This window comes from Leucoraja erinacea, unplaced genomic scaffold (assembly GCF_028641065.1).
Source record: "Leucoraja erinacea ecotype New England unplaced genomic scaffold, Leri_hhj_1 Leri_426S, whole genome shotgun sequence".
Lineage (NCBI taxonomy): Eukaryota > Metazoa > Chordata > Chondrichthyes > Rajiformes > Rajidae > Leucoraja > Leucoraja erinaceus.
The window spans coordinates 1-27,736 of record NW_026576327.1 but is presented as its reverse complement, the minus strand read 5'-3'; the positions used below and the strand labels follow the sequence as shown (position 1 = coordinate 27,736).

The window sequence follows — 27,736 nt, the reverse complement described above, 5'->3', positions numbered from 1 at the left end:
ATTAGACAGCCGCAGCTGAATCAGAACGCTGCTGCTCGGATCCTCTCTGAGACCAAGAAAGTGGATCACAGCACGCCAGGCTTTTACACCTGCTTCTAGTCTGTCACAGTATTGATTTGAAAATATTACTCTTGGTTTATAAAGCCCAGAATGGTCTAGGGTCAAAATACATATCTGATCTTCTGCTGTATTATGACCAATCCATACCCCTGAGGTTATCTAGGACAGGTCTGCTTTCTGTCCCCAGAGACATACCTAAACATGGAGAAGCAACGTTTACTTTTGGTGCACCACATATATGGAACAGATTTCCTAAAAAATGAAGGACCAACTCTCAGTTAATTTTAATCGTGGCTGAAGACTTCTGTTTGACGCTGCTGGTAGTTACATTTAATTTAATTTAAATAAATAATTATTCATTTCTAACAATGCACTGTAATTGTTATTCTATTATTTTATACTTGACATTCTATTTTTGCTGGTTTTTATTTTCTATTCTTTTTAATGACTGTTTACAATTTCTTTACTTTGCTTTTTATTGCTTTGTGCGAAGCACTGAATTGTCTTGTATATGAAATGTACTATATACATAAACTTGCTGGCTGGCTACATGTGGCGGAAATTTGAGGGAGCAATGTTCCTGCACCCCAAGATCTCGTTACTCTACAAGACTCCCCGTCTACCTTTTATGCCACTTTGGGCCTGTTTCCGTTTTGTATGGCTCTAACTCTCTCTCTCTTTCTCCCCCTCTCTCTTTCCCCACACCCCATCTCTCTCCCCTCTGTCTTTCCTCCTATGTTTTTATCTTTCTCACCTATCTCTCTCCATTCCCCCTTTTCTCCAATCCTGACCCCATCTTTTTCTCTACTATCTCTCTCCCATCTCTCTCCCTCCTTTCTCTCTCCTCTTCCTTCACCCTTGCAGCCCCCCCCCCTTCTCTCTATATCTGTATCCACTCCCCACACTCCGTCCAATCCTCTCTCATCCCCTCCCTATCTCCTTATCTTTCTCTCTCAACCTTGTCTCTCTTCTCTCTCTCTCTCTTTTGTCGCACTCTCCATCCTTCTCTCGCGCCAATCCCATACGTCCATCTTCCGCTTATCTGTGTCTCATCTCTCCCACCCTACCTATCTCTCTCCCTCTGTATCTCCTACCTGTTCATCTGTCCCTCTCTCCTCTCTACATTATACAACTTTATCAGAGGGAAAGGGAGAGAGAGATGTAGAGATAGAGGAGAGACACATGGGAGAAAGATGGGGAGAGGAGAGAGAGAGGAGAGGCATAGAGAAATAAAGATGCCGAGAGAGCGAAAGAGAGAGGGGGGGAGAAGGCTAAAAGCAGAGAAAAAGATAGAGCGAGAGAGAATGATAGGGGGGGGGGGGAGGGAGTGAGACAAAGAAACAGGTGCCTACAGAGCAGAGCACAACGCGATGTCCCTTCCCCCTACGAAACACGAACGCTGAAATGTCGAGAACTAGTTAGACCACAAACCGGGCGGAGATGGTGTGACCTACTTTAGATAGGCAACGTTGTAATGGAACAGCCAATTGTTGTGTAGACCACATCCGCAAGAACTGCCGCCTCCGCTCAGGCACCTGCTACTTGTTATTCTCGACTCGCCTGCATTTGTTCGATCTCTGTCGGCTTTTTGTTCCGTTTGACTCAGTATTTCCGGAAGGGACCGGAAGCCAAACTGTGCAAGTCAGAAACAAACAAGTGCTTTATTTCCACTTTCCTCTTCCTCCCCCCTCCCTCCATAGTTCCCTGAAAGTAGTATCAAATATATGCAGGGCGTGTTGAAGAGCAGTGGGATCTTGGGGGGAATGTAAATAGATCCCTAAAATAGGCGTCAAAGGTATACAGGGTGTATTGCAGTGCAGAGGGATCTTGGGGTGCAGGTGCATGGTTCACTGAAAGTGGTGTTACATGTGCAGATGGAGTGATCTAGAGCAGAGGTATCCAGAGGTGCAGTACATACTTCCCAGAATGCAGAGTCACACGTAATCAGGGAGTGTTGTAGAGCAGAGGGATCTAGGACTGCAGGTGCATAGAGTAGTTCACTGATAGTACCGTCAAAGGTATATGCTGAGTGTTATAGAGCTGAGGGATCTAGGAGTACAGGTATATTGTTTTTGAAGATGGCGTCACAGGAAGACAGGGATTGTTGTAGAGCGGAGGTATTGAGGAATGCAGCTTCATAGTTCCCCGAAAGTGGTGTCACGGGTCAATACTGAACTAAAGTGTTGTATTTGAATACGCGTACTATAAGAATCAAAGTGGATGAGCTTGTAGAACAGTTAGAGTTTGGTAGGCATGATGTTGTGGGAATTACAAGAACATTAGAAAATAGACAATAGGCAACGGATAATAGGTGCAGGAGTGGGCCATTCGGCCCTTCGAGCGAGCACCGCCATTCAAGGTGATCATGGCTGATCATCCCCAATCAGTACCCCGTTCCTGCCTTCTCCCCATTCCCCTGACTCCGCTGTTTTTAAGAGCCCTGTCCAGCTCTCTTTTGAAAGCATCCAGAGAACCTACCTCCACCGCCCTCTGAGGCAGAGAATTCCACAGACTCACCACTCTCTGTGAGAAAAGGTGTTTCCTCGTTTCCGTTCTAATTGGCTTACTCCTTATTCTTAAACTGTGGCCCCTGATTTTGGACTCCCCCGACATCGGGAACATGTTTCCTGCCTCTAGCGTGTCGAAGCCCTTAACAATCTTATATGTTTCAACGAGATCACCTCTCATCCTTCTAAACTCCAGAGTGTTCAAGCCCAGCTGCTCCATTGTCTCAGCATATGACACTCCCGCTATCCCGGGAATTAAATTTGTAAACCTACGCTGCATTCCATCAATAGCAAGAATATCCTTCCTCAAATTAGGGGGCCAAAACTGCACACAATACTCCAGGTGTGGTCTCACTAGGGCTCTGTACAACTGTATAAGGACCGCTTTGCTCCTATCTTCGATTACTCTTTTTATAAAGGCCAACATGCCATTCGCTTTCTTAACTGCCTGCCGCACCTTACTTTCATAGACTGGTGAACAAGGACCCCCATATCCCGTTGTACTTCCCCTTTCTCCAACTTGACGCCATTTAGACTGTAATCTACCTTCCTGCCTTTGCTACCAAAGTGGATAACCTCACGTTTATCCGCATTAAACTTCATCTGCCGTGTATCTGCCCACTCCCCCAACCTGTCCAAGTCACCCTGCACTCTCATAGCACCCTCCCCGTAGTTCACACCGTCACATAGTTTTGTGTCATGTGCAAATTTGCTAATGTTACTTTGAATCCCTTCATCCAAATCATTGGTGCATATTGTAAATAGCTGCGGTCCCAGCACCGAGCCTTGCAGTCCCCCACTAGTCACTGCCTGCTATTCTGAAATGGACCCGTTTATCCCTACTCTTTATTTCCTGTACGCCAACCACTTCTCTATCCATGTCAGCACTCTACCCGTAATGCCATGTGCCCTATTTTCGCCCACTAATCTCCTATGTGGGACCTTTGCAAATGCTTTCTGAAAGACCAGGTACACTATATCCACTGGCTCTTCCTTGTCCATTGTCATAGTTACATCTTCAAAAAATTCCAGAAGGCGTGGCTGCAAGAGGATCGGAGCGAGGAGCTTAATATTCAGGGTTATACGTCATATCGGAATGACAGTGTGGGCACAGGGGGTGGGGGTGAGGGTAGAATAGGACCAGATGATATAGAATTATTGTGGATAGAGATGAAAAATTATAAGTCTAAAAAGCCCGCCATGGGAGTTATTTACAACTCCAAAAACAGTAGCCAGGATATAGGGTACATCAGGAAATAAAACTGGAATGCAGATAGGGCAATGCTACGATGGTCATGGGAGATTTCAATATGCAGGTAAATTGGGCAAATTTGGTTGGTATTGGTCTACAAGAAAGGGCATATGTAGAGAGCCCACGGGATGGATTCTTAAAGCAGCTTGTGATGGAGCCTACCACGGAAAGGGTAATTTTGCATAATAGTGTTGTGTAATGAACCGGATTTGATCAGGCAACTCAAGATAAATGGACCATTAGGAGGTAGCGACCACAACATGATACGTTTTAATATGCAATTTGAGAGGGAGAAGGTGAAACTGGACGTGTCGGCTATGCAGCTTGGCAAAGGGGATAACAGAGACATGAGGGAGAAGCTGGCCAATGTTGGCTAGATTGGGACCCTAGCAGGGGTGACGGTAGACCACCAAATGGCACGAATTTTAGGGAATAATCCGGAATATGCAGGATCATTTCATTCCAAAGCGGAAGAAAGATTATTGGCGGAGCCGCGTCCGTGGCTGACAAGGGAAGTCAAGGACAGTATAAAGCTAAAAGATAAGGTGTATAACAGTGCAAAGGTTAGTGGGAAGCCAGAGGATTGGTGAGCTTTTCAAGTGGAACAGATGGTATCAGAAAACACAATACGGGGAGAAAAGATGAAATACAAAAGAAAGCTAGCCAATAATATTAAAAAAAGAATAGCAAGACTCTCTTCATTTATATAAAGTGTAAGAAAGAGAGAAGAGTGTACATTAAACTGCTGGAGAATGATGCGGGTGAAGTGATAGTAGGAAATAAGGAAATGGCAGTGGTGTTGGATCACTTTTTTCATCATTCTTCACAGCGGAAGACGCCAGCAACATGCCTGAGATTCCAGAGCCAGGGGATAGAAGTTAGTGGAATGGTTATTACCAAGGAGAAGATGCTTGGGAAACTAAACAGGCTGAAGTTGGATGCCACCTGGGCTGCATAGACTGCACTATATGGTTCAGAAATAAGTGACTTTAGTGTTTGCGGAGGCATTTATAATGCTATTTTAGGAATCACTAGTCAGAAGTTGTTCCAGATGATTAGAACATTGCCAATATTATCCTCTGCAAAAAAAAAAAGGATGCAAGGCATAACAATGGGAACTAGAGGCCGGTTAGTCTGATTTCAGTGCTAGGGTAAGATTTTTAAGATCATTAAAAAGGATGTTTCAGAGTACTGATATTGTCATGATCAAATAGGCCGAAGTGAGCATGGCTTTGTAAAGGGGAGGTCTTCCTTGACAGATTTGCTGGAATTCTTTGAGCAAGTAAATAACAGGACAGACAAATGAGATGTCATTTACTTATTTTAACAGAAAGCCATTGATAAGGTGCCACACGTGACGCAGCTTACGAAGATGAGAGCCCACGGCATCAAATGACGTATACATGGATAGCAGCTTGGCTAGATGGCGGAAGACAGAGAGGTGGCAATAATGGGGTATCTTTCGAGTTGACTGCCAGTGACTATTGGAGTTCCGCAACGGTCGCTGCTGGGGCCGCTCCTCTTCGAATTGTATACTAATGATTTGGACGAGTGGACTGAAGTCTTTGTGGAAGAAATTGCGGTTGATACGAAAATAGTTGGAGGGGCAGGTAGTGTTGGGAAAACAGGGACTCTGCAGAAGGACATTGATAGGTTGGGAGAGTGGCAGAGGTAGCAGATGGAACATAGGTCTGCAAAATGTGGAGTAATGCGTTTTGGTAGTAATAATAAAGTCGTAGACTATTTTCTAAATCGGGTGAGAATCCAGAAATCGGAGGAGCAAACGGACTTTGCAGTGCAGGAGCAGGATTTTCAAAAAGTTAATCGGCAAGTAGAATCGGGAGTAAAGTAAGCAAACTAAATACTAGCAAGTATTTCACGAGGGCTAGAATACACAAACAGAAATGAAATGTCAAAACTCTATAAAATGCTGGTAAGGCCATATTTGGAATATTGTGAGTAATTCTGGGCACTAGATCTGAGGACGGGTGCGCTGGTTTAGGAGAGGGCCCAGAGGAGGTTTACATGAATGATCCCAGGACTACGTAGGTTAACATATGATGAACGTTTGTCGGCACTGTGCCTTTACTCGCTGGAATTTAGAACAATGAGGAGGGACCCCATTGAAACATAAATAATTGTGACATTTGTGGATATTATGGAAGTGGAGAGGATGTTTTCATTGGCGGGAGAGTGTAGAACTACATGTTATAGACTCAGAATTAAAGGACGTTATTTTAGGAAGGAGACGGTGAGAAATTTATTTAGTCAGAGGGTTGTGAATCTGTGGAACTCTCTGCCACAGAAGGTTGTAGAGGCCAATTAGGTGGATACGTTTAAGGCACAGATAGACAGATTATTGATTAGTACAGATGACAGAGGTTATGGGGAGAAGGCAAGAGAATGGGATGAGGATGGATAGATATATCAGCAATTATTGAGTAGGCTTGGTGGGCCGAATTGCCTAATTCTGCTCCTATTCCTTACTTTTTTACCTTAATCATGCCTTGTATGTTCTCATCCAAATCATTGATATGATGACAAACAGCAATTGACCCAGGAACGAACCCTGAGGTACATCACTAGTCACAGGCCTGCAGCCCGAAAAACGATAATTCAGCATCACCTTCGCTTCCTTGAATGAACCCAATTGTCTATCCATTCAGCTCTCTCTCACTGGATCACATGCCATCTAACCTTCCATGGCAACCTACCATGCGGAACCTTGTCCAATGCCTTGCTGGAATCCATATGTACAACATCTACAGTGTTCCAATGTGTATATGCCTAGCCTGTTCAACCTCTCCATCAGAGTGTCAAGCAGAGGTTTACAAGAATGATCCAAGGACAATTGGATTAATTCACTGATGATATTGGGACTGCACTCATTGCAGTATAGAAGGATGAGGGGGTGACATCATGGAAACGTACCAAATAGTATAAGTTTTGGATAGAGTGGATGTGGATATGTGTTTATGATTAGTGGGAGAGTCTAGAACCAGAAGCCCCAGACTCAGAATGAAAGGATATCCCTTTAGAATGCAGATGTGGAGGGATTTCTTTAGCCGGAGGGTTGTGAATCTGTGGAATTCGTTGCAACAGACAGCTGTGGAGGCCAGATCAATGGATAAAGGTATGCGTTTGACAAGTTATTGATTAGTACAGGCTTTAGCGGTTAAGGGGGGAAGGCGTGACAATGCAGCTGAGAGGGAAATATAGATCAGCCACAGGAGGTAGTTGAGGCCAGTTCATTGACTATATTTCAGAGGGAGTTAGATGTGGCCCTTGTGGCTAAAGGGATCGGGGGTATGGAGAGAAGGCAGGTACGGGATACTGAGTTGGATGATCAGCCATGATCATATTGAATGGTGGGGCAAGCTCGAAGGGCCGAATGGCCTACTTCTGTACCCATGTTCAATGTTTTTATGTTTCCATTCAAGACTTGACTAATACTACTCCTATATTTTATGAACGTTTTGTAGCTCAGGTCCCTTGAATTATGACTTTTTTCGTTTTATGCAAATATGACATAAGTAAATGAGAAACGGGAGATTTATTTGCAGTAACGCTATCTTTATTGCTTAACATATCACCACGTACATAAAAATTGCAGATTGCTAGATCTCTGGTGAATTCAGAGGCCTCTTCAAACATTTTAGTTTGAAGTCCATCGTGGGAAAACTAACCTTCCGGATCACAAGAAAATTGATTTCAGAGTGAACCAGGTAACAGGTCATGAGCAAACGCACCTAACTAACGCAGCAAAGCGAATTAATATTCCAAAATGATTTCAAATCCAAGGAAAGATAGGTCCGTATAATCTTGAAATCACGGGATCGTGGTCATGCAGGTCTGAAATCAGAGATATCATGGACTCATAAAGTTATACAACACTGAAATCGGGTGTATCTCAGAACTGCTAAATTATTCAATCCTGAAGTCATGAATAATATGGAATCGCAGTCATAACGTCACAACATCAGCGAAATCATGGTCATATAATGTTCAAATTGAAGACGGTTTCATAAAAGTATGCAATCTTGAAATAGGGGGCATCAGGAACTATAAAATTATACAATCTTGAAAGCAAAGATATCGTGAGGTTGAATAATTCTGAAATCAGATATATCATGGAAACACGAAACGATAAAGCCACAAAATCATTGAAATCATGGAGCCATGAAATGCCAAATCAGGAAATTTGAGATATTGTAGACTCATTGGAGATATTGTAGACTCATAGAGTGATACTGTGCGGGAACAGGCCCTTCGGCCGAACACGCACACACCGGACAGCAATGTCCCAGCTACCCTAGTCCCACTTGCCAGCCCTTGGTCCATAACCCTCCATACCTGTCCTATCCATGTACCTGTCCAACTGTTTCGTAAACAATGGGATAGTCCCAGCCTCAACAACCTCCTCTGGCGGCTTGTTCCATACACCCACCATCCTCTGTGTGAAACATTTACCGCTCGAATTCCTTGTTAAATCCTTCCCCTTGACCTAGAGCATATCGTCTGGTCTTCGAATCCCCTACTCTGTGTAAACGATTCTGTACATCTACCCGATCGATTCCTCTCATGATTGTATATACCTCTATAAGATCTCCCCCCATCCTCCTGCGATCCATGGAATAGAGAGCCAGCCTACCTACCCTCTCTGTACAGTCCACACCCTCTAGCCCTGGCAACATCCACGTAAATCATTTCTGAAACGTTTCAAGCTTGATGTTATATTTCCTATTACATGGTTCCCAGATCAATATTCTAAACGCGGTTTCACCAATGTTTTATACAACTGCAACATGACCTCCGAACGTCAATACTCAATACTCTGGCAGATGAAGGCCAAAGTGCCAAAAGCCTTTTTGACCACCTTATCTACCTACGAGTCGCCTTTCAACGAACCATGCACCTTTATTCCCAGATCCCTCTGCTCTACAACACTACTCAGATGCCTACTATTTACTGTGTCGGTCCTGCCCTTGTTCGACGCCCCAAAAGACAACACCTCACACTTCTCTGTATTAAATTACATCAACCATTCTTCCGCCCACATGGGCAATCGATCCAGATCATGTTTCAATCGTTCACAACTTTCTTCACTAACTGCAAAACCACTAACATTAGTACCATCAGCAAACTTGCTAATCTTGCCCCGTTGTTCTCATCCAGATCATTGATGTAGATGACAAATGGAAAGGGGGCCAGCACCGAACCGAACAAGTCACAGGCATCCAGTTCGAGAAGCAAACTTCAACCAAGACCCTCTGCTTCCTTAAATGGGGCCCATTGGCTACCCATTAAGATATCCAACCTTGGATCGCATCAGATTGAACCTTTCAGAGTAGTCTTCCATGCGGCATCTTGTCGAACGCGTTAATAAAGTCCATGTACACAACATCTACATCTCTACCCTCACTAACCTTTTTGATCACATCTTCAAAATAATCAATCAGATTTGTGAGACACGACCTCCCACGTACAAAACCATGCTGACTTCCCTTAATCAGCCCTTGTCCATCCAAATGCTTGTATATCCTATCCCTCAGAATTCTCTCCAGTAAATTACCAACTTATAAAATCATGACATCCTGGAATTATAGATCAACATCATTAAATAGGAATCATGTAATTTTGATGTTATGACTTTATGGAATCATTAATATTATTAATGGAATCATGATTTAAATGAAACCACATATACTTATTAAAACTCTGATCTTCTACGTGCGTGTATATGTGGTTGTCTTTACATCTTCGCGAAAAAAACAGCGAGGTAACGATAATCGTTTTTACATATTCCGGTTGACATTGTTCCCTTCGAGGCCGGAATCACCTTATATTAACATTTCATGCTTTATTTATCGAATTATTACGAATAAAGTTTAAACACGTAAAAATACTTTGAATTGAAAACGATTTTACTGTTAAAATCATCCCTCACAGCTTCCCACACACTTCCATTTCAAAGTTGCAAGACAGGAACACTCCGAACGTTTCAACTCAATGGCATTTTTCAGCAAGTGCACCCGACATTTGCAACAGTGTTGCCTTCATTGCTCCTGATAGGACAGCAGGGGGAGGGTCAATTGGTGTTGCAATTGGGGAAGTACAATTGGCGTTTTTTATTTCAAGTCCAGTACTGGGGAGGCAGAGGAGTGCTGGAATCTTACGTTCGGCAAAGTGTTGAGTTGGAGGACCTCGCCTCCCGTAAGGGCTACGGGTAGGGAACGGGTGCGTTGGGAGAACAGATCCAACGGTTCTGCACTTGGTCTAGTACATTAATAAAATCAAGAAATATTCATATAAAATGAAAGATCAGAAAATTGTGTCGTGGGAGGAAATCGGAGCATTCGGTGGAATCCTACATTGTCACAGGGGGAATATGAAATCCCCAGAACGACAGCAACCGAAGTTCAGGATCGATCCTAAGTCTCTGCTGCTGTGAGGCAGTGGCTCCAATAGCTGCGCCACTTTGCGGTTCACTGCAACAGAAACGGCCAGGGAAAGGACAGATAGATCTTAAAATGAGCAAGCGGGATATAGAAACATAGAAACATAGAAATTAGGTGCAGGAGTAGGCCATTCGGCCCTTCGAGCCTGCACCGCCATATAATATGATCATGGCTGATCATCCAACTCAGTATCCCGTACCTGCCTTCTCTCCATAACCTCTGACCCCCCTAGCCACAAGGGCCACATCTAACTCCCTCTTAAATATAGCCAATGAACTGGCTTCGACTACCCTCTGTGGCAGAGATTTCCAGAGATTCACCACTCTCTGTGTGAAAAAAGTTCTTCTCATCTCGGTTTTAAAGGATTTCCCCCTTATCCTTAAGCTGTGACCCCTTGTCCTGGACTTTCCCAACATCGGGGGCAATCTTCCTGCATCTAGCCTGGCCAACCCCTTAAGAATGTTGTAAGTTTCTATAAGATCCCCTCTCATTATCCTAAATTCTAGAGAGTATAAACCAAGTCAATCCAGTCTTTCTTCATAAGACAGTCCTGACATCCCAGGAATCAGTCTGGTGAACCTTCTCTACACTCCCTCTATGGCAATAATGTCCTTCCTCAGATTTGGAGACCAAAACTGTACGCAATACTCCAGGTGTGGTCTCACCAAGACCCTGTACAACTGCAGTAGAACCTCCATGCTCCTATAGTCAAATGATTTTGCTATGATAGCTAACATACCATTCGCTTTCTTCGCTGCCTGCTGCACCTGCACGCCTACTTTCAATGACTGGTGTACCATGACACCCAGGTCTCGCTGCATATCCCCTTTTCCTAGTCGTCCACCATTTAGATAATAGTTCGCTTTCCTGTTTTTGCCACCAAAATGGATAACCTCACATTTATCCACATTGTACTGCATCTGCCAAACATTTGCCCACTCACCCAGCCTATCCAAGTCACATTGCAGTCTCCTAGCATCCTCCTCGCAGCTAACACTGCCCCCCAGCTTAGTGTCATCCGCAAACTTGGAGATACTGCCTTCAATTCCCTCATCCAGATCATTAATATATATTGTAAATAGCTGGGGTCCCAGCACTGAGCCTTGCGGTACCCCACTAGTCACTGCCTGCCATTGTGAAAAGGAACCGTTTACTCCTACTCTTTGCTTCCTGTTTGCCAGACAGTTCTCTATCCACATCAATACTGAACCCCCAATGCCGTGTGCTTTAAGTTTGTATACTAATCTCTTATGTGGGACCTTGTCGAAAGCCTTCTGGAACTCCAGATACACCACATCCACTGGTTCTCCCCTATCCACGCTACTAGTTACATCCTCGAAAAATTCTATAAGATTCGTCAGACATGATTTACCTTTTGTAAATCCATGCTGACTTTGTCCAATGATTTCACCACTTCCAAATGTGCTGCTATCCCATCTTTAATAACTGACTCTAGCAGTTTTCCCACTACCGATGTTAGACTAACTGGTCTGTAATTCCCCGTTTTCTCTCTCCCTCCCTTCTTAAAAAGTGGGGTTACGTTTGCTACCCGCCAATCCTCAGGAACTACTCCAGAATCTAAAGAGTTTTGAAAGATTATTAATAATGCATCCACTATTTCTGGAGCTACTTCCTTAAGTACTCTGGGATGCAGCCTATCTGGCCCTGGGGATTTATCGGCCTTTAATCCATTCAATTTACCCAACACCACTTCCCAGCTAACCTGGATTTCACTCAATTCCTCCAACTCCTTTGACCCGCGGTCCCCTGCTATTTCCGGCTGATTATTTATGTATTCCTTAGTGAAGACGGAACCAACGTAGTTATTCAATTGGTCCGCCATACCCTTGTTCCCCATGATCAACTCAACTGTTTCTGACTGCAAGGGACCTACATTTGTTTTAACTAATCTTTCTTTTCACATATCTATAAAAGCAGTCAGTTTTTATGTACCCTGCCAGTTTTCTTTGATAATCTATTTTCCTTTCCTAATTAAGCCCTTTGTCCTCCTCTGCTGGTCTCTGAATTTCTCCCAGTCCTCCGGTATGCTGCTTTTTCTGGCTAATTTGTACGCATCATCCTTCGCTTTGATACTATCCCTGATTTCCCTTGTTATCCACGGATGTACTACCTTCCCTGATTTATTATTTTGCCAAACTGGGATGAACAATTTTTGTAGTTCATCCATGCAGTCTTTAAATGTCTTCCATTGCATGTCCACCGTCAACCCTTTTAGAATTAATTGCCAGTAAATCTTGGCCAATTCACGTCTCATACCCTCAAAGTTACCTTTCTTTAAGTTCAGAACCATTGTTTCTGAATTAACAATGTCACTCTCCATCCTAATGAAGAACTCAACCATATTATGGCCACTCTTGCCCAAGGGGGCACGTACAACAAGACTGCTAACTAACCCTTCCTCATTACTCAATACCCAGTCTATAATTGCCTGCTCTCTCGTTGGTTCCTCTACATGTTGATTTAGAAAACTATCCCGCATACATTCCAAAGAAATCCTCTTCCTCAACACCCCTGCCAATTTGATTCACCCAATCTATATGTAGATTGAAGTCACCCATTATAACTGTTTTGCCTTTGTCGCACGCATTTCTAATTTCCTGTTTGATACCATCTCCAACTTCACTACTACTGTTAGGTGGCCTGTACACAACACCCACCAGCGTTTTCTGCCCCTTAGTGTTTCGCAGCTCTACCCATATCGATTCTATACCCTCCAAACTAATGTCCTTCCTTTCCATTGCGTTAAACTCCTCTCTCTAATCAGCAACGCTACTCCACCTCCTTTTCCTTTCTCTCTATCCCTCCTGAATATTGAATATCCCTGGATGTTCAGCTCCCAGCCTCGGTCACCCTGGAGTCATGTCTCCGCGATCCCAACTATATCACATTCAACTCATCCACCTTATTACAAATGCTCCTTGCATTGAGACAAGTAGCCTTCAGGCTTGTTTTTACAACACTCTTACCCATTATACAGTTATGTTGAAAAGTGGCCCTTTTTGATTTTTGCCCTGGTTTTGTCTGCCTGCCACTTTTACCTTTCACCTTGCTACCTATTGCTTCTACCCTCATTTTACACCCCTCTGTCTCTACACTCACACATTTAAGAAACCATTTCCCTTTAACTCCATCCTCCACTATCCCATTCGACACCCCACCCCCCTTATTCAGTTTAAAACCACCCGTGTAGCAGTGGCAAACCTGCCTGCCAGAATGCTGGCCCCACACCTGTTAAGATGCAATCCGTCCCTTTTGTACAGTTCCCCATTACCCCAAAACAGATCCCAGTGATCTAAGAATCTAAATCCCTGCCCCATGTTGCACGTTGGAAGGCTGAATGTAAGGAGAACGTCTACAGTTAATGGCAATACCCCTGAAGACATCGATGTACGGAGGGATTTTGTATCCAAGTCCACAGCTCCCTGAAAAAGCCAACACAAGTGGATCGAGTGGCAAATAAATCATACGGTGTGCTTGCCTTCAGCAGCCGGGGCATTGTATATGAGTCAGGATGTCAGGAATATTGTTTGCAGTTCAGGACGCCCAGTACAGGAAGGATGTGGGTGTTATCGAAAGGGTGCAGAGGAGTTTCACCAGAACATTGCCTGAATTAGATGGTTTCAGCTACAGTGAGAGGTCGAATATATTTCAATGGAGGTTTATGAGAATAATAACTGGATTAGAGGCTTTTAGCTACAGGGAGAGGATGGGGGCGGGGGAGGGTGGTGGAGCAGGGGAGGTTTATCAGAATGCTGCCTGTATTAGAGGGTTTAAACCACAAGGAGAGGTTAGATATACTTGGATTGCTTTCTCTGGAATGCCAGAGACTGAGGGGAGACATGTATAACATTATGAGATACCATAGATTTAAAATGAGAGGGATTTTTTTAAAATTCGACTGGCAGAGCAAGTATTGTTGACGCAAGAGGTGGTGGCGGCCTGCAACGTGCTCCCGGGGCGGTAGTGGAGGCAGGTACGATAGTGACGTTTAACAGAAGTTCAGATAGGCATCTGGATATGCATTGCATGGAGGGATATGGATGACATGCAGGCAGAGGTGATCAGTTTAATTTGGCATTGTTTCTCGCACATATAGTGCGGGCTGAATAGCCCATTCATGTGATGTGTTGTTCAATGTTAACTAACCTAATTTATAACATATGTGATACATGTCTTACTGTTGTACCATTGTTGTTGACTCACCTTGGCCCCTCAATCAAACCTCTTGTTGTAAGATGTCTGAAATAGGAAAGATACAATATTAATATTTGAGTATGCAGCAGGGTCCTGACATGAAGAAAACGGAAGAGAGGAAGAAAGGGAGGAAGAGGGCGGTGGTGTGGAAAGAGAGAGCGAGTGGGAGAGAAGCAGAGAGGGAAGCGGCATAGAGGGTCTCAGTCAATACAGCACCGAAACTTGCTATTTGACTCTACCTGCCCGTCCCAATCAAGGTGCCCCATCTGCATCCGCACCCGTCCCACCTGCCCGTGTTTGGCCCATATCCCAGATAAGCACACCAAATGCCTTTACTTACTCTGAATATTTGATATTGCCATGTCCCCAACAATCCTCACCAAGTTCTACAAATGTACCTTAGAAACCATTTTGTAGGGATGCATCGCAACATGTTTTGGGGACATTTCCATTCAAGACCACACGCAATCACAAAGAGGTGAGGACAGACAACCATGCAATCGAAACATTTAATCCATCCACACCACCCTGTCCCGACAAGGCCACCAGCATAATCAAGGAGCATTCTCTCCCCGGTGACTCCCTCTTCTCCGCCCTCTCATCTGGGACCAAATACAGAAGTTTGAAAACGCACACCTCACGATTGCGGGACAGTTTCATCCCCGCTAATGTCAGGCAACTAAACCGCACTCTCACCAACTAGAGATCCGTCCTGATCTTCCGCCTACCTCATTTAAAATCGTTGAACTATCTTTAATCTTACTTTATTGGGCGTCAATGTTTATTATTTGCACTAAACGTTAATCACGTTATCCTCGGTACACGCGACAACAAAACGGAATACCCATCTAAACATGTTTTGTCCATGTATCTGTTTCTGTACATTACCGATACGTGATGCTTTGGGTATAGATCGATCTCACCCCTATCCATGTTCTCGAGAGATGCTGCCTGACCCGCTCAGTTACTGCAGCAATTTGTGTCCCTTTGTTTAAAATTGAAATGAGTACAGGGACGATTTACAAGGACATTGGCAAGACTCGAATTCCTGAGCTCCAGGGAGAGGTTGCGCAGGCTAGGGCTTCATTCCATCCAGCGGAGGAGGATGAGGTTTGATCGTATGGAGTTGTATAAAATCATGAGGAGAATAAATAGGTTGAAATATTTTATCCAGGGCTGGGGAGTCGGGAACCAAAGGAAATACTTTAAAGTGCGGGGGTGAGGGAAAGGATTAATGAACATGGGGGGCAACTTTTTCACGCAGATGGAGGTGCGTATATGGACAGAGCTGCTGGAGGAGGTAGTTAAAGCAGTTACTATCACAATGTTTTTTGGACAGGTATATGGATAAGATAGGTTGAGAGGGATATGGGCCAAACCCGGGCAGGTGGGACTAGTGTAGGTGGTGCATCTTGGTCGGTATAGGCATGTTGAGACAATGTGCGTGTTTCCGTGTTGTAGGACTCTACGACTCAATGATTCCAGGCTCAATGAAAAAAAGCTGCAATTACCCTGATATGTGGATATTGTGCCATAGAGTCATACAGCATGGAAACAGGCCCATGCCGCCAACATGCCCAATCTACACGTCCCAACTGCCGGCGTGTGTACCATATCCTTCTAAGTCAGGGACACGGATGGAGCCTCTCGCTGCTACAACTGTGGCAAGTGTGTCCAGCATCAGCTCCTAAAGGACCGTGTTGGGGCACTGGGGAAGCAGCTGGATGACCTCAGGGCCATCCGGGAAAACGAGAGTTTCCTGGACAGGACCTACAGTCAGGTAGTCACGTCGAGGTTACGGGAAGAACCAAGGTGTGTGACGGAGAGAAAGGGTGGACATCGTTGAGTGCAGAAGACTCGGGTGGCTGTACCGAATGAAAGCAGGTACGGCTCCAATCCTGGAGATGGGACTCGACCGGCGAGACCGACGTCGGCAGAGCCCTGGATGTGGGTGACGCCATTGTCATCCGAGGAAGGGACAGGAGATTCTGTGGCGGCAGACGAGATGCGAGGATGGTCTGTTGCCTCCCTGGTGCTAGGGTTCAAGATGTCACGAGCCGAGTTCTGAACGTCCTCAAGAGAGAAGTTGAACAGCCTACAGTAGTTGTGAACGTCGGCACAAACGACATCGGGAAGAAGAGGAAGGAGGTTCTTCAACATGAGAGTTGGGAAGAAGTATAAAATCCCGGACTTCCAGGGTGGTTATCTCTGGATTGCTTCCAGTTCCACGTGCTAATGAGGACAGGAACAGGGAGATAGGGAATCTGAAAGTGTGGCTGAGGAGCTGGGGCAGGAAGCAAGGATTTAGATTTATAGACCACTGGGATATCTTCTGGGATAGGGGTGACCTGTTCAAAAGGGATGGGTTACACCTTAACATGAGTGGGACCGATATTCTGGCGTTCTAGAGCTACACGTGTGTGTGTGTGTGTGTGGGGGGGGGGGGGGGGGGGGGGGTTGACACATTGGGAGTATAAAGACGGAGTTGAAGGGGAAGTGGCTAAGGTAACATCACAAAAGATTGTCGAATTAATGGAAAGGAAAGGTTGAGAATGGACAACATAGACATAGACGTAGATATTAGGTGCAGAAGTAGGCCATTCGGCCCTTCGAGCCTGCACCGCCATTCAATATCCAACTCAGTATCCCGTACCTGCCTTCTCGCCATACCCTCTGATCCCTTTAGCCACAAGGGCCACATCTAACTCCCTCTTAAATATAGCCAATCAACTGGCCTCAACTACACTCTGTGGCAGAGAGTTCCAGAGATTCACCACTCTCTGTGTGAAAAAAGTTGTTCTCATCTCGGTTTTAAAGGATTTCCCCCTTATCCTTAAGCTGTGACCCCTTGTCCTGGACTTTCCCAACATCGGAAACAATCTTCCTGCATCTAGCCTGTCCAACCCCTTAAGAATTTTGTAAGTTTCTATAAGATCCCCTCTCAATCTCCTAAATTCTAGAGAGTATAAACCAAGTCTCTCCAGTCTTTCTTCATAAGACAGTCCTGACATCCCAGGAATCAGTCTGGTGAACCTTCTCTGCACTCCCTCTATCGTAATAATGTCCTTCCTCAGATTTGGAGACCAAAACTGTACGCAATACTCCAGGTGTGGTCTCACCAAGACCCTGTACAACTGCAGTAGAACCTCCCTGCTCCTATACTCAAATCCCTTTGCAATGAAAGCCAACATACCATTCGCTTTCTTCACTGCCTGTTGCACATGCATGCCTACTTTCAATGACTGGTGTACCATGACACCCATGTCTCGCTGCATATACCCTTTTCCTAATCGTCCACCATTTAGATAATAGTCTGCTTTCCTGTTTTTGCCACCAAAATGGATAACCTCACATTTATCCACATTATATTGCATCTGCCAAAGATTTGCCCACTCACACAGCCTATCCAAGTCACCTTGCAGTCTCCTGGCATCCTCCTCACAGCTAACACTGCCCCCCAGCTTAGTGTCATCCGCAAACTTGGAGATATTGCCTTCAATTCCCTCATCCAGATCATTAATATATATTGTAAATAGCTGGGGTCCCAGCACTGAGCCTTGTGGTACCCCACTAGTCACGGCACAACAGAGTAAGGTCAGGGCCAATTGCGAGGGGGAAGCGAATACTGAGGTCAAAGTACTGATTATGAATTCGCTAAGTATAAGGAATAAAGTGGACGAGCTTGAAGCTCAGTTAGAAACTGGCAAGTATGATGTTGAGGGAATTACCGAGACATGGCTGCTAGAGGGCCAGGGCTGGGAACTGAACATTTAATGGTTATACCTCCTATCGAAAAGACAGACAGGTGGGCGGAGGAGGGTAGGGTCGCCCTGTTGGAGAGGAATGCATTTCAGTCCCTTGCAAGGGGTGACATTGAACAGGAGATGTGGAATCAGTATGGATAGAACTAAGGAATTATAAGGGTAAAAATACCCTAATGGGACTAATCTCCAGCCCCCAAACAGAAGCCTGGACATAGGGCGCAAGTTGAATCAGGAGTTAAAATTGGTACGTAGCAAAAGTAATGCTTTGGTTGTTATGGGAGATTTCAACATGCAGGTAGACTGGGAAAAAAACAGGTTGGTACTGGACCCCAAGAAAGGGACTTTGTAGAGTGCCTACGTGATGGATTCTTAGAACAGCTTGTATTGGTGCCAACCAGGGTGAAGGCAATTCTGGATTTAGTGTTATATGTAATGAACCGGATTTGATAAAGGGCCTCGAGGTTAATGAGCCATTAGGAGTGAGTGACGAGAACATGGCCAGGTTTAGTCTACAATTGTAGAGGGAGAAGGGTAGATCGGAGGTGTCAGTGTTGCAGTTGAATAAAGGGGACTATGGGGCCATGAGGGAGGAGCTGACCAAAGTTGACTGGATCGATACACAAGCCAGATGACAGTGGAACAACAATGGCAGGTATTTCTAGGAATAATACAGAAGGTGCAGGATCAGTTCATTGCAAGGAAGAAGAAAGATTCCAAGGGGAGAAAGGGTCGACCGTGGCTGACAAGGGACGTGAGGGACAGTATCAAAATTAAAGCGAAGAAATACATGGTAGCAAAGATGAGCGGGAAGCAAGAGGATTGGTGTAAACAAGAGAAGATAACCAAAAAGACAATACGAGGAGAAAAGATGAGGTACGAAGTGAAGTCAGCCAAGAATATAAAGCAGGATAGTAAAAGCTTCTTTAGGTATGTGAAGAGGAAACAATAGTTAAGACCAAAGTTGGAACCTTGAAGACCGAAACATTTCAATTTATTATTGGGAACAAGGAACTGGCAGAAGGGTTGAACAGGTACTTTGGATCTGTCGTCACTAAGGAGGCCACACACAATCTTCCTGATATAGTAGTGGTCACGGGATCTGGGGTGACAGGAACTGAAGAAAATCCACATTAGGCAGGAAATGGTGTTGCAAGGGGTGAATGGGACTGAAGGCTGATAAATCCCCAGGGCCTGATGGTCTGCATCCCGGGGTACTTAAGGAAGTGGCTCCAGAAATCGTGGATGCATTGGTGATAAATTTCCAATGTTCTATAGACCCAGGGTCAGTTCCTGTGGATTGGATGGTAGCTAATGTTATCCCACGTTTTAAGAAAGGCGAGAGAGAGAAAACGGGAAATTATATACTAGTTAGCCTGGCATCGGTGGTGGGGAAGATGCTGGAGTCAATTATAAAAGATGAAATAGCCGCACATTTGGATAACGGTAACAGGATCAGTCCATGTCAGCATGGATTTACGAAGGGGAAATCATGCTTGAATAATCTTCTGGAATTTTTTGAAGATGTAACTAGTTAAATGGACACGGCGACTTCTCCCGCCCGAGTTGTGGGGTCGAAGAGCTCCTGGAGCGGGGCCTAGCACCACTGCCCCGCGCGGCTTGGAACGGCCGCGGGACTCTGCGAGCGCACACCGGGGTCTTTAACACCAAGACCCGGTGTGCGACCTCGCACCACCCGGCGTGGCTTTGATGGCCGCGGGACAATCGCCATCGCCAGCCGGGGGCTTTGACTTTGACTCTGACATCGGGGGGGGAGAGAGTGCAGTGGAGAGATAAGTTTATTTGGCCTTCCATCACAGCTATGTGATGGATGTTTATGTAAAATGTAATTATGTTGTGTCTGGGGTCTATTTGTGTGTAATGTATGGCTGCAGAAACGGCATTTCATTTGGACCTCCAGGGGTCCAAATGACAATTAAATAGACTATTGACTATTGACTATTGAGAGCCAGTGGATGTAGTGTACCTGGACTTTCAGAAAGCATTTGATAAGGTCCCATATAGAAGATTAGTGGGCAAAATTAGGGCACATGTTATTGGGGGTGTGGAGTGCTGACCTGGATAGGGAAGTGGTTGGCAGACAGGAAACAAAGTCGGGATTAACGGGTCCCTTTCAGAATGGCAGGCAGTGACTAGTGGGGTACCGCAAGGCTCGGTGCTGGGACCGCAGCTATTTACAATATGCATCCATGGTTTGGACGAAGGGATTCAAAGTAACATGAGCAAATTTGCAGACGATACAAGGCTGGGTGGCAGTCTGAACTGTGAGGAGGATGCTATGAGAATGCAGAATGAATTGGACAGGTTGGGGGAGTGGGCAGATGCACGACACATGCCGTTAAATGTGGATAAATGTGCGGTTATCCACTTTGGTAGCATAAATGGGAAGGCAGATCACTATCTAAATGGCGCCACGTAGGGAAAAGGGGAAGTACAACGGGATCTGGGGTTCTTGTACATCAGTCTATGAAAGTAATCATGCAGGTACTGCAGGCAGTGAAGAATGCGAATGACATGTTGGCCTTTATAACAAGAGGAATCGAATATAGGAACACATAGTTCCTTCTGCAGTAGTACAGAATCCTAGTGAGACCACACCTGGAGTATTGTGTGCAGTGTTGGTCCCCTAATTTGAGGAAGGACATTCTTGCTATTGAGTGAGTGCAGCGTAGGTTTACAAGGTTAATACCCGGTATGGCGGGATTGCCATATTCTGAGAGAATGGAGCAGCTGGGCTTGTAGACTCTGGAGTTTAGAAGGATGAGGGGATCTCAATGAAATATATACGATTGTTAAGGGCTTGGACACGCTGGAGGCCGGAAACATGTTCCCGATGTTGGGGGGAGTCCAGACCCAGGGACCACAGTTTAAGAATAAGGAGTAAGCCACTTAGAACGGAGATGATGAAACACTTTTTCTCACAGAGAGTGGTGAGTCTGTGGAATTCTCTGCATCAGAAGGCGGTGGAGGCAGGTTCTCTGGATGCTTTAAAGAGAGAGCTAGATAGGGGTCATAACGATAGCGAAGTCAGGGGATATGCGTAGAAGGCAGGAGGAACAGGATACTGATTAGGGACGATCAGGCATGATCACGTTGAATAGCGGTGCTGGCTCGAAGGGCTAAATGGCCACTCCTGCGCCTAATGTCTATTGTCTATTGTCTACCTTATCCATGCACCTGTCTATATGTTTCTTAAACGGTGCGATAGTACGTGCCTCAAACATCTCCTGTGGCAGCTCATTCCATACACCCACCATCCTTTGTGTGACAAGGTTACCCCTCAGGTTCTCATTAAATATTTCCCTTTCTCCTTAACCTCTATCCTCTGGTTCTCGTTTCCCATGCTCTGGGCAAAAGACCACCCGATATATTCCTCTCATGATTGTGTGAACCCCTATAAGATCACCTCTCGCTCTCCTGCGCTCCAAGGAATAAAGCCGTAGCCTGCTCACTCTCTCCCTATAGCCCAGTCCCGCGAGTCCTGGCAACATCGTGGTGAATCGTCTGTGAAGTTTTCAAGTTTGACAACATATTTCCTGTAATAGTGACCAAAGTGGAACACAATACTCTAACCGTGGCCTCTTCGACATCTCATATAACTGCAGCATGCTCTCACAACTTCTATACTCAACAAGATATATCTTGGATATATATAGTATCTGCATTTTCTTCGCCCGAAAGACTTACCTTGGCTTTGCAAGCTAATACAGAAATAATTATTCCATAGAGAATACTCTTGCAAATCAGGATCAGATAAGTCAGTTTCGCAGTTTGCATTGTCTGAATTTTAGCTTCTGTTAAAGGAATATAAAGATGTGGTAAAGAATACGTAGAGTTAAGAATTACGTTTATTACAATAAATTCTTACTTGCTGAAGTAGTATAGGCACTTTAACATAACAGATAATTATGAATTACCAAACGCTGGGGTTGCGGAATGTGAGGAAAGCTGTCAAAGTGGGAGTGTCAATGGGAGAAAGATCAGCTACATAAATGGGCAGATAAATGGCGGTCGGACTTTATTTTGAACACGTGCGAGATGTTGTACTTTGGGAGGTCGTATGCAAGGGGACAATCTATAGTTAATGGCACGACCCTTAACGTCATCGATGTACAAAGGGATCTTATGGTCCAAGTCCATAATTCCCTGAAAGTGGGAAAACAAATATACATTACCGCCACTGATCTTCCAGCAACTGGTGGCTCTGGCACCTACTTTATATAACCATATACCCATACTACAATTACAGCAGGGAAACAGGCCATTTCGGCCCTTCCAGTCCGTGGCGAACACTTACTCTCACCTAGTCCCATCTACATGCACTCAGACCATAACCATCCATTCCTTCCCCGTCCATATACCTATACAATTTATTTTTAAATTATAAAATCTAACCTGCCTCCACCACTTCCACTAGAAGCTCATTCCACACAGCTACCACTCTCCGAGTAAAGAAGTTCCCCCTCATGTAACCCCTAAACCTCCGTCCCTTAATTCTCAAATCATGTCCTCTTGTTTGAATCTTCCCTACTCACAATGGAAAAAAGCTTATCGACGTCAACTCTGCCTATCCCTCTCATAACTTTAAAGACCTCTATCGTCCCCCCTTAAACTTCTGCGCTCCAAAGAATAAAGACCTATCTTGTTCAACCTTTCTCTGTAATTTAGTTGCTGAAACCCAGGCAACATTCTAGTAAATCTCCTCTGTACTCTCTCTATTGTGTTGACATCCTGCCTATAATTGTAAAATAATAGACCAGAATTGTAAACCATATTCCAGAATTGGCCTCACCAATGCCTTGTACAATTTTAACATTACATGCCAACTTCTATAATCAATTTATAAAGGCCAGCATACCAAAAGCTTCCTTTACCACTCTGTCTACATGAGATTCCGCCTTCAGGGAACTATGCACAGTTACTCCCAGATCCCTCTGTTCTACTGCATTCCTCAATTCGCTCCCATTTACCATGTACGTCCTATTTTGGTTTGTCCTACCAGGATATAACACCTCACACTTATTAGCATTAAACTCCATCTGCCATCTTTCAGTCCACTCTTCCAAATGGCCTAAATCTCTCTGTAGACTTTGAAAATCTACTTCGTTATCCACAACACCACCTATCTTAGTATCATCTGCATACTTACTAATCCAATTTACCACACCATCATTCAGATCATTGATGTACATGACAAACAACAGTGGACCCAACACAGATCCCTGAGGCACCCCACTAGACACCGGCGTCCAACCTGACAAACAGCCATCCACCATTACTCTCTGATATCTCCCATTCATCCACTGTTGAATCCATCTTGCTACTCCTGCATTTATACCCAACAATTGAACCTTCTTAACCAACCTTCCATGTGGAACCTTGTCAAGGGCCTTACTGAAGTCCTTATAGACACATCCACCGTTTTACACTCATCAATTTTCCTAGTAACCTATTCAAAACATTCAAGAAGATTAGACAAACATGACCTTCCAGGCACAAATCCATGTTGACTGTTCCTAATCAGACCCTGTTTATCCAGGTGATTATATATATTATCTCTAAGCATAATTTCCATTAATTTGTCCACCATTCACGTCAAACTAACAGGTCTATAATTGCTAGGTTTACTCTTAGAACCCTTTTTAAACAATGGAACAACATGCGTAGTACGCTAATCGTCCGGCACTATTCCCGTATCTAATGTAATTTGAAATATTTATGTCAAAGCCCCGGCTATTTCTACACTAACTTCCCTCAAATATGCTAGGGAATATCCTGTCCGGACCTGGATACTTATCCGCCTTTATATTTTTCAAAAGTGTCAGTACTTCCTCTTCTTTGATCCTCATAGTTCCCATAGCTACTCTACTTGTTTCCCTTACCTCACATAATCCATATCCTTCTCCTTGGTGAATACCGAAGAAAGGAAATTGTTCAATATCTCCCCCATCTCTTTTGGCTCTGCAGATAGCTGTACACTCTGACTATTTAATGGACCAATTTTATCCCTCGTTATCCTTTTGCTATTAATATAACTGTAGAAACCCATTGGATTTACTTTCACCTTACTTGCCAAAGCAACCTCATATCTTGTTTTAGCTTTTCTAATTTATTTCTTAAGATTCTTTTTACATTCTCTACACTCCTCAAGCACCTCATTTACTCAATGCTGCCTATATTTATTGTAGATCTCCCTCTTTTTCCGAATCAAATGTCCAATTCCCCTTGAAAACCATGGCTCTTTCCAATTATCACTCTTTCCTTTCAACCCAACAGGGAAGTAAAGATTATGTACTGTTAAAATGTCACCTTTAAATGTCCTACAAGTGTTGCCACACCTTTCCTATTTCTCAGTTCCATCCAAATAGCCTCCATAGACGAGCCCTCTAAACTATCCTACCAAAGCACCACTGTAATATCTTCCCTGACAAGCATTGCAACACCTCCACCTCTTGCCCCTCAAATTCTATCACAGCTGAAGCAACGAAATCCTGGAATATTTAGTTTCCAATCACAGCCCTCCTGCAACCATGTTTCACTGATCGCCACAAAATCATACTGCCAGCTGTCAATCCAGGCTCTAAGCTCATCCACATTTCTTACAATGCTCCGAGCATTAAAATATACACATTTAAGAAACCCAACCCCCTCTTATTCTCTCTTTATTATATTTTACTTCTTTCTCCCCTACATGTTGGGTCAGAGTGCTACCCTTCTCTGCCTCCTGCCTCACACACTGTCTACTAGCTTTATCTATTTCAGTCCCTCTCCCCAACCGTTCTAGTTTAACGTCTCCCTAGTAGCCTCTGCAAATCTCCCCGCCAGGAAATTGGTTCCCTTCGGATTCAAGTGCAATCCGTCCTTTTTGTACAGGTCACAACTTCCACAATGATCCATAAACTTGAATCCATGCCCTCTGCACCAGTCCCTCAGCCACGCATTTATCCTCCACCTCGCTCCATTCCTACTCTCACTTCAGCGTGTCACAGGCCGTAATCCTGAGATTATTACCTTTGCCGTTCTTCTCCTTAACTCTCTTCCTACCTCCCTAAATTCTCCTTTCAGGACTTCTACTGTGTTTCTACCTATGTCATTGTTACCTATATGTACCACGACCTCAGGCTCCTCTCCCTCCCATTCCAGGATATATTGGACACGTTGAAAAACATCCCAGGCCATGGTACTAGAGAGGCAAACTACCATCCGGGTCTCCTGGCTGCGTCCACAGAATCGCCTATCCGACCCCCTGACTATATAGTCCCCTATTACTATTGCCAGAGGCCCGGCCGCTGTCGCTACCCCCAGTTCGGCTCATCTAGTTACGAGAGCATACTCGAAATCCCTCCCGGAAATATGCTTCGAAAATGTGACGCTGCCGCCGAGTGCGGCTGCTGATCTCGATCTGTTCGGGATTTCTGCGGCGGATTGACTGGTCAGTTTTCCTCCCTGCGGCCGCGGCTCTGTATCTCTGGCCCGGCTGGACGGGGCAGATGCATTCCCGTAGCCGTCATCTGAGGCTGACTTTGTACATTACCTTCATTAGTCAGAGTATTGAGTATAGAAATGTGGAACGTATGTTACAGGAAGACTTCGTTGAAGTCGCATTTGGACTATAGTTTTCACCATGTTATTGGAAATATGTTGATGTGTGGGCTATTGCGCAGAGAAGATTTGCCAGGACTCGGGGGTCTGAGCTATATGGAGAGTTTGAGCAGGCTAAGAAAATATTCTTAGGATCGCAGGAGGATGATGTAATCTGATATTGCATAAAATCACGAGGGGAATATATTGGGTAAATGTACAATCTTTTGCCCCTACGATAGGGGGAATCAAGACCCAGGGGACATAGGTAATATAGCAGCTGTGGTAGACATCAGTAAGACCACATTTTGGGTTTTGTGTTGTGGTCACCGTATTTATGGGAAGATGTTATTAAGCCGGAAAGGATGCCAAGAATATTTACATGCATGTTGCCAAGACTCGAGGGCCTGAGCTACAGGGAAAGGTTGTCAGGCTAGGACTTTAATCCTTGTAGCGTAGGAGGGTGAGGGGTTATCTTGTAGAGATGTAGAAAATCATGCAATGAAGAGATCAAGTAGATGCACACTCTTGCCCAGTGTATGCAGCATCGAGAACCAGAGGCCATATGTGTAAGGTGAGGGGGGTGAGCTGGAGAAAGGTTTAATTGGAACCCGAGATAAAATGTTTTTCTACACAGTGGCTGGCGGTGTATGAAACATGCTGCCGGGGGGGGGGGGGGGGTATTTCTGGCAGGCGCTATCACAACGTTTAAGAAACGTTTGGACAGTTAAGTGAATAGGAAAGCTTTAGAGGGATATGGGCCAAGAACGGGCAGATGTTATAGTGTAGATGTGGCATGTTGGTTGGCGTGGGCAAGTTTGGCTGAAGTGTATTGCACGCTATATATGGCTCTGTGAGTATTAAGTTATAACTGACACAGTCTTAAAATAATGACGGTTATTTAAGTAGAGCCACTCACCTTTAGTCAAGCCACAAGTCTCTGTAAGAAGAAATATGAAAAATGCGTTCAGTGTTATATATACCCATTTACGACACGAAGCTACGAAAAATTGCAGAGTTGTGGATGAAGTCCAGTCTTTCACACAGACCATACTTCCCACCATTGACTCCACTATACACTTTACAATATCCTCGGCTGGGGGCAAAACAGTGGTGCCGCAGTGATGTTGCTGCCTTACAGCGCCAGAGAATCGGGGTTGATCCTGAGTATGGGTGCTGTCTGTACGGAGTGTGCACGTTCACCCTGTGACTCCGTGGGTTTCCTCCCACAGTCCAACGAAGTGCGGGTTTGTAGGTTAATTGACGTGGGTAAAATTCCCAGCATTCCCAGTATGCAGGGTAGGGATTGCTGGTTGGCTTGGACTCATTGAGTAGAAGGGCCTGTTTCCAAGTTGTATCACTAAACTAATCTAAATAAAAACTAAATAAAGTTGGGTGATTATGGTCGACGGCCTTAAATGTATCAATTTATGGCCCCAAAGGCTTCAGTGATAATTAATTCCAGTGATTCACCACCCTCTGATTAAATACATTCCTCTTCATCTCCTTTCTAAAGGTACGTCATTTTATTCTGAGGCTATGGCCTCTGGTCCTAGACTCTCCCACGAATGGAAATCTTTTCTCCACATCTACTCTACCCGAGCCTCATCTAGGTCCCCCTTTATCTTTCTAAACTCCAGCGAGAACAGGCTCTGACGTCGTTAAACGCTCATCGAACGTTAACAATCTTCCCCGGGATCATTCTCGTAAACTACGTCTGTGTATTTTCGTGTGTTTACCGGCTTTTGCATTTCCTTTTTAATCCTATCTGCCTATACGTGATCCATATTCCTCCATTCCTTGCACTTCAGTGTGCCTATCTTAACGCCACATAAACGCTACTGTCACATCTGTCTCCGCCACCTGTCCTGGCAGTGTGTT

General features: G+C 44.7%; 1 long non-coding RNA gene across 1 annotated transcript; it reads right to left on the bottom strand.

Moving 5' to 3' along the window:
* Positions 1-3,821: 3,821 nt before the first annotated feature.
* LOC129693786 (uncharacterized) lies at positions 3,822-27,053 on the bottom strand. Its single transcript, XR_008722913.1, has 4 exons — positions 26,775-27,053; positions 21,962-22,068; positions 14,502-14,537; positions 3,822-7,671 (listed from the first exon to the last, which is right to left on the bottom strand). It is a non-coding gene; the product is annotated as an uncharacterized LOC129693786 (long non-coding RNA).
* Positions 27,054-27,736: the final 683 nt, after the last annotated feature.